Below are 8,885 nucleotides of genomic sequence, written 5' to 3' on the forward strand. Positions count from 1 at the left end.
TGATTTGTGTTTGCTGTGTTTGGTTACAGGCTTGGTTGTATGCTTACTTCATCCCTCTGCGTCCGGGGACCACGGGTGGCGTCCCTTCGACTTACCCTGCCGTGAGGGCTTGGACGGTGGCTCGGAAAAAGTCGATTAAGTCGACTTACGAGGACTGCAGGCGTCGTGTGAACGCCCTTCGAGTTGCTGACGTAAGTAGCTTTTCCTTACTCCTTCTACTTTGTAGAAACAGATAGGGATATGATGACTAGGTAGCTTAGGAAGCCCCCAGTTAGTTGATTAGCTTTTTCGAGTGCAGTTCGTCGGGTGGCCTTGGGAGCACTACACAGAGGTGCCGGCCATTGTCAGAGAGCGTTTGCGGCCTCACAGCTCCCTGCATTTGTACCTTGAGACGACGATCGAGCGGGTTTGGTACCTGGGCGAGCGTTTAGCTCGTCAGTGCTTTACTGAGACTTTCGTGGTACCCGTCGATCCGCCTAGGGTGTTGTTCCAAGAGTCAAGCCCCGACGAGGTTGAGGAGCACCTTCACGGTCAGGGAGGTGAGGAGCTGTTGCGGCGGGAGGTCGACTACGACACCTTCCGGTGGTCGAGGCTTGCCTGGTACCCGATCGAGGTATGTTTTCCTCTGCTCTTTTGTTTTTATTGCCTCTTTTGATAGGAGGGTTTGTTACCTTCGATGTGGACCCGAATTGCAGGGGTCGATGCATTGATGAGGACTCAGCCCCCAGTTTTTTCGGCGGAGACCACCTTTCAGGGGCCGGGCGGCGAGGAGCTACAGTTGCACCTGCCAGAGCCTGCGGTCGCCGAGGTGATCGACGTTGGCATGGAGTGGAGGTTGAGCGTTCCGAGGGTGAGTTACTGATTTGAACATTCTTCCTCATTTATGTTTTGCCTTGCATTGTATTGAAGGACCTTCTTGGTTGTAGGTGACGACCGCTAGTCATCAGGCCTTGTGGCGGATGACTAACCGGTGGAGGGCACTAGCTGGTGAACTGGCTGCGAGGGAGGCTTGGCTTACTCAGGTACTTTTGTATGTTGTTTTTGTGTATTTTGTGTTGCATTTCACGTTTTTAGAACTTAATGATCTGTATTATGTTTTGCAGGGTACTGCGGATCCAGCGGAGCTTGCTCGGGTCCGTGCTGAGTTGGATGAAGCTAGGTCGACAGTTGAGGCCCAGGGGTTGGGGATCACCAGTCGAGACCAGGATTTGAGGCATCGTGAGGACGCGTTGCGGAGCCGAGATGCGGAGATTACCTCTCTCAGGGCTCAGTTGCTGCGTCGGAGGAGTTTCGCGTCAGGATGGAGTACGAGACGCTAGAGAGTTCTCCGGAGAGGGAGCCTGAGCAGATGGTGGCGTCTGCCTTGCCCGCGACTCCTCGTGAGACCGAGACTGGTCCGACGGGAGGTGCTGAGTAGTTATAGTTGCTTGTCTGTGTTTTGGACTCTTGTTTGTACATATTTACATTTTGCGTGAGGCGGTTTGTATTTATGTGTTTTTGGATTGTGGTTTATTTGTGATTTTTGGCTTTTTTGTTTTTCGGAGGAGCGCTATCGGCTGTCAGTTCCCCTTTTGCTTCGCACCAGTTCCTGCATCGTTAGTGTAGAAAACAGGCAACAGGTAGCACGTATGCATAAACGTTGATGTGACTCATATTTGCGCACATTTAGTCCCTTAATTGAGCCTATATTGCATATTACTATAGCGTTCCATAGCCATTTTATCCGTCAAACGCCTTCTATTTTGCTTTCCTATTGCATTATGTTTGTTTTGTAGGAAAGGAGACAATTAGGCGGAAATTCCCGTCTCTCGTGCTTATTTGGAAGGTTATTGACGATATTGGTTGAACGAGTATGGAAGGAGAGGCAAGAACTAAGATAAACATTGCAAGAATAAGAAGTATGCGAGAGGAAGAAGCTAAAGCACTATGAAGAGCAATCCGAGCGTCCTAGCTTCAAGACGCTCGTCGCCACCTCAAGCAATTCGAGCGTCCCGACTGCCAAGCCGCTCGTCTCCCCTGTCCAGAATCCGAGCGTCTTACCCCTTTGCACGAGCGGACCGTAGCAACTTCAGTGATATGCTCATCTCCTCGAGAATACTTGCATTTCCTTACTTAGAACTTAGAATTGTTAATTACTAATTTAGCCTTATTTAACCTAATGATGCACTACTATATATACCCTATTTTGATAATAATCAAAGGGGGCTTCCACATTAGAAAATCCTATTAGCATAGATTAGGAGTAGATTAGATTAGATTACTCTTTAATCTTTCCACAAATTTCACATTAATCTCTCCTTAATTATTGTTCAAGTTTATTACTTTTGGGTAATTGAAGATTTATTGGGTTATTATTGGAGGATTGACAACCCTTCATCAATCAATTATATTCTCTTCTTTTATTCTTTGCTTTATTATTTGGATCATCTCAAGTTTGGTATAATTCTTTTACTCTTTACTCTTTATTGTTTATTTTCTTAAGCTCTTATCATGTTTATACTTGTTGTAATGATTGACACCATTAATGACATGTTTCCTATGATAATGAGTGAGTAGTTTCCTTAGCTAGGATTAATGGGTAATTAAGGGAGGTAAACATGGGGAACAATCATACTTAATTTAATATGTTTCCATGATTAAATTGCTTGTTTTTTTGTATTGTCAACCTATGCACATGTTATGTTTGATAAAATGCTAAGCCTATGAATCCTTGCATTTACAACCATCTCTTATCTATTTAACTTGACTTGTAAGACATAAACCAACTCGAGTCTTGTTAGACCATGCATAGAAGTGATTAGGAGGAAAGTAAGTCGACTTGTAGGTGTTGTACAATCTAATCGATTCGGCTCTGGGACCCAACTCTTCCTAAGAACTGTAAGATATAAACCAACTCGGTTCCTTTATAATATTAATTGCTTGTAACTTTGTGAACATGTTTGTATGGTCAACTCCCATGAATCCCCTTTGATCCCATGATATCCTAGCACTTTTAGTCAATTGTTTACATTCTTCCTTTTATTGCTTGTTTTACTTTATTGCTTGCATTAGTCTAGAACACATCTACAAACCCAAACATATTGTGACACTAGTATAAATTGAGATAGATAGACTTAGAACCCAAAGCACACCGTCCCATGGATCGACCTCGACTTACCGCTAACTAGTTATTTGTTGAGTATTATAAATGTGTTTTGATTGGGTGTACAACGACATCACCCCCGGTCAAACGTAAACACGTAAAAAACAATTGATTGAAAACAAAATTAACCACGATGACTCGAAGTTAAAATTGGAATTTGAAATTTGAAATGATATTTTGAAAATTCCGCGACAAGTCGTCACGTTTGGACTCCTCAAAAGAAATTGATTTGAAAATTTGAGCAGTTAACTCGTGTCTTGAATTAAATTGCATCGGGATTGTTGAAATTGATTTGTAACTCGAAAAATTCAAACTCAAACCGCCAGGGGTAAATTTTTAGAATAGATTTTTGCGAGTGTATTTGATTTGATTTTTGTGAGTTCACGACTCGGATTTGAAATTTGAGGAAAATTGACGTCGTGTTATCAATTTTCGATTTTTGTGGAAATGCGAAAAAGCGAAAAAAATTTCGGGATTTGACTGACATGGAAACGATCCATCGCGGATCGGGGTGACTAGCCCTTCCCCCTTAAAAAGAAGATAGAAAAATCCGTATGTTTAAAGCTGCATCATGTAAACCGTGTCGGATTTTGTAAAACGCGAAAACAAGGAAATGTGAGTGTGAGAAAACACAAAATGTACTGGACTGTCCCGAGGAGGCGCGAGCATTCTGGCGGGAGGTTTGAGGTATCAGGAGAAAACACAACTTGATAAGGACAATTTAAGACGGGGAATCTGAGAACAAGCCTAAAGAGGCGCGAGCAGCTTGGCGATAGAAGCCAACTCTCCCTTTTTTTTTGAAAAACGCGCTTATTTTTTTGTATAAATTGGGATGTTTGTGCTTCATTGTTTTATCATCCGAAACACAAAAAACATCTCTACAAAACCTTTCTTCTTCTTCCACAAAAATATTCATGGATGCCTTTGAGAATGCGTTGCAACAATGGTGCCGGGATTTGTCGCCTCCCGAAAAGTATCAACTCATTTGCATGGGAGTTGGTCAATTGTTGGTGCTCCGTCAAGTCAAGGTACAATCCTCATTTCTTGAAGCCTGTTTTCGGTTTTGGGATTCGAAACATCACGTTTTCGTTTTCCCGAAAGGCGAGATTTGTCCTCTTACTGAGGAAGTAGGAGCCATTGGCGGATGGCCGGGTTGCGTTCCGGTGCTTCCTCTGACTCGGTTGTGTTACAAGGAGAAATTCCGTTCAATGTTGGGCTTGTCAACAAGCCAAGTCAACCTCCTCCTTGCTCCTCATGGTGTGGATATGTTGGCTCTTATCAACATCTTTTCAAACCGATTGGATGCCAATGTTTCGGAGGTGGCTAGGAGAAGGGCTCTTGCCTTTTGCCTTGTCCATGCATACCTCTTTGTTGATGCATGCTTTGAAGAAGGAGGACCAAAATGCTATGATAGCATGACCCTTGTACATGTAGTCGAGCAAATGGAGCATGGTAGAGATCCATCATGGTTGGTGCTTGGCGAGGTCATCCAAGCTTTGGACAAGAAGGGCTCTTGTGGAGAGGCTCCCTCGTTCAGATCTCCAAGGATCCTCCAAGTATGGCTATTGGAGAGGCTAAGTTATGTAGAGCCTCCGGTTAATTCTTGTTCTTATTCTTTCCGTCACCTTACCATGAGGAAGAAGTTGTACTCGGATAGCTTTGCTTCCACCGAGGCTTATTGGGCCGCGAGATTGGCGGAGGAGGGTGGTCCTCATATCCGTTGGGTGGTGCCATGGTGGCACTTTAGGTCCTTCACGGGGTTGCCCGCTTAGGCTGCTAGTCCTCATTCTTTGATGATGGTGGGTTTGAAGGTTGTTTCCTTCATTTATCCCGAAAGGCTTATGAGTCAAATGGGGCGTCAAGAAAAGGTGTCCGTTCAAGATACCCTTGTCCAAGAGAATATTTTCCGAAACTCCGAGCTTGTGGAGGTCTTCGAAATATGGTAGGCCACTCGGCCGCTTTGGGAGGTACCAAACCCCGTTTCCACGACATGGGTGACTCCCGCTTATGTCAAGTGGTCAAGAGCTTCATCCTTGGAGGAGAGGTCTAAATGCCGTAAGGACGAGGTTGTCGACTTGAAGTATCGAGAGGTTGGCAAGGCCAACCGTGTCTTCTTTGAGGACTATATTGATGGAGTTAGCCCGGATGTGATGAGGCCACCAAATAGGAGAAGCTCGGGTCCCAAAGATGTGGTGGGCCGTGTATGGGCTCGTTTTGGATCGAGCATGGGGTCTTGCAAGAGACTTGAGGCCGTCGCCGTTGTAAATCCGTTGAGGATCCGTTCCGAAGAGGAAGTTCATGCTAGGCGAGCCAACAAGAAGAACAAGGGGAAGATGTACCCCGAGGGAAAAGGCAAGGGTAGAATGGAAGAGTGAAGACCTCCATTACCCATTTTATTATTATGTTGTATTAGTGTTGTGAGTTTTTATTATGTTGTACTAGCTATGTTTTGTGTGTTTTGTGCTAGTTTTATTATGTGAGGTATCTTAGTCGACACCTTAGCTTTGACAAGTTGTAGACTTGCCGAGCTTTATTTGTTGTTGAATTTGTTATCCTTCATATTATTAATTAAATAAGAGGATTGCTTGTGTCAAAAAAAAGTGAACGCTTGTTTCTTCCATCCATTTTGTAAAGGTAATTCGGCTTGAATTATCCTAAACATTTGCACTTAGGAAATGGGATTTTTGTAGGAAGGGAGAAAGACTTCTTTTTTGCATTTTTATGGGAAAAGGAATGTTGCTCCCTTTCTTTCTTTTTTGAAAGGTTGATATGGGTGATCTTTTTTGTATGTTGGTAAACACAAGGGAATGGTTTTTTGATGGGGATGTGTTTTTTGATTATGGGGATGGTTGTATCCTTCTTGTGTAAGAAAGGACTGCCAACGTATCCACCTAAAAAGGCAAAATCAAACCATGATCGTAGTTCAAAATGTTTTGTAAATTTTGATTGGGTTTTGTGGTTGTATCCCTCATGTGTAAGAAGGACTGCCTACGTATCCACCTGAAGAGGTGAAATCAAACCATGCTCGTAGTTCAAGGGGTTTTGTTTTAGTGCAAATGTATGTTGCCTTTGATAGATCAAAGGGCATTCGAAACGGGCAAGGTACCGCAACTTAGACACGACAAAACATGCAATTTCAAATCAGAACACGTTAAGGACTTGACTTGAAAGGGTTAAGGTGGTCGCTAGTTGTAAAACTAGGGTGAGGTTGTTGGTTACTACGGTTCAAGGGTAGTATTTTTTGAGTTGGTCCAGGTTGGTCGGGTTTGTAAAATACTCCTCGTCTAGGTCACTCCGTCTCACTGCGCCCCCGAAAGTATTTTTTTGACCAGGTATGGCCTGGCCCAGTTGGGTTTGAATTTCCCCCTCGGATCGACGGGTAATGGTGCTCGGACCGACTTGAGGACCAAGTCGCCTTCTTTGATGTTCCTGGGTTTAAACTTCTTGTTGGATGCCCGTTGTAGATGTCGTTGATATAGCTGGACGTTATGCAAGGCGTTGAGCCGCCGTTCATCTAGAAGAGTGAGTTGTTCATACCTTCGACGGGTCCATTCCGCCTCAGGAAGTTGACTCTCTAGTAGGATGCGCAGAGATGGGACCTCTAAATCTACCGGTTGAACCGCCTCCATACCGTATGCTAGGTAGAAGGGTGTGGCGCCTTTCGGTGTTCAGATGGAGGTTCGATATCCCCAAAGTGCGAATGGGAGTTTGCTCGGCCAATCCGGTAGTTGTCTTGTATTTTCTTGATAATGGTGACAAGATTTTTGTTTGTTGCCTCCACCGCTCCGTTGGTTTGGGGACGCTAGGGGGATGCCGATGTCGTTTGATCTTGTATTTGTCCAGCAAGGCCTGTGTCTCCGCCCGGAAGTGAGAGCCTTGATCGCTGATGATTTCATGGGGTACCCCATATCTGCAGATGATGTTGTTCTGGATGAACTTGGCCACTTGTTTGGCGGTCAAGGCTGCATATGACTATGCTTCCACCTATTTAGTGAAATAATCGATGGCGACGAGGAAAAAGCAATGCCCCTTGGTGCCTATCAGGTTGACTTTCCTGATGATGTCGATGCCCCAGGTTGAGAAAGGCCAGGGTGATGTCATGGTGTATAAAAGGGATGGTGGTATGTGTCGTATGTTGGCGAAAATTTGGCAATTGTGGCAATGTTTACCGTAGTTACGGCAATCGGCTTCCATGGTGGTCCAGTAGTAGCCTAACCACATGATCTTTCGGGTAAGCATCATTGCGCTCATGTGAGGGCCACATTCTCCGTCGTGGACCTCTCGCATGACGTTTTTTGGCTTTGTGATGGTCAATGCAAAGGAGGAGAATCCCTTTTGGTGTTCTTTTGTATAATTGGTCTTGGTTCATCACAAATTGTGATGCAAGCAAACGGATGGCTCTTTGTCCTCTTGGATCAGAGTTAGGAGGCAATTCGTTTTTGGTTTTGTAGAGAGGATGGCTTGGTACCAAGGTTCATCATGGTTTTCCTCGTCACTATTGATGGCACAGATGTGAGCTGACTCGCTCCTTCTCTCGACACATAGGGGCATCGATGTCATGTCGTCAGGTATGTTGACGAGCGCGACAAGTTTTGCTAGGGCATCAGCAAATTGATTTTCCTCTCGTGGCAAGTGGAAGTAGTCGACTTGGTCGAAGAACTCGGCCTCTTGATTTATTTTTGCTCGGTAGGGAGCTAATCTGTCACTTTGGATTTTCCATGATCTGGACACCTGATTGATGATGAGCGAGGAATCCTCGTAGACCCTCAGTCTCTTAATGCCAAGTGTTATGGCTGCTTGTAGGCCAATGAGGTATGCTTCATATTCGGCGGCATTGTTGGTGACGGCAAAGTCTAGCTTAACCGAGATCGGAACATATTCTCCCTCTGGTGATATTAGAAGGATTCCTACCCCGAAGCCTCTCAGATTAGATGCACCATCGATGTATAGGTCCCATGCGTCGGTGTCGGCACAAAGGATGTCTTCGTTAGGAAGTGACCATGTGTCGGTCGCTAGATCCTCGCTGACGGGATTCTCTGCCAGGAAATCGGCGATTGCCCTTCCCTTGATAACCTTGAGGGGTAAAAACTTGAGGTCAAACTCGGACAGCATGAGTGTCCACCTACACAGCCTTCCGTTTAGTACGGGTTTCTCGAAGATGTATTTGACCGGGTCCATCTTGGAATAGATGTGGACTGTGTAGCTGAGCATGTAATGCCGCAACTTCTTTGTTGACCATACTAGGGCAAGGCATGTCTTTTCCAGTTGGGCGTACCTCGTCTCATACTTGATGAACTTTATGCTGATGTAGTAGATAGCTCGTTCTTCGCCGTCGACTGTTTATGCTAACATTGCTCCCATGGCTGTGTCGATGACAGTCAGGTATAGGGATAAGGGAATCCCTTGTTGCGGTGGCATGAGGACAGAAGGTTTGGATAGGATCTCCTTTATCCTGTCGAAGGCTTTTTTACAATCGTCGTCCTAATCGGTGTGATCGGAGGCGCGAAGTTTCTTGAAGATTGGTTCGCAAATCATGATGAGCTTGGCTATGAGGCGGCTGATATATTGAACCTGACCTAGAAATCCCCGAATCTCCTTCTCGTTCTTAGGCCGGGGCATTTGCTGAAGGGCATTGATCTTGGTTGGATCAATCTCAATGCCTCTTTTGCTGACAACTTGTCCCAAGAGTTTTCCGGAGGTGACTCCGAATGCACATTTCTGAGAATTTAGTCTCATGTTATAT

This window comes from Silene latifolia, chromosome 3, assembly GCF_048544455.1.
Source record: "Silene latifolia isolate original U9 population chromosome 3, ASM4854445v1, whole genome shotgun sequence".
Taxonomy (NCBI): domain Eukaryota; kingdom Viridiplantae; phylum Streptophyta; class Magnoliopsida; order Caryophyllales; family Caryophyllaceae; genus Silene; species Silene latifolia.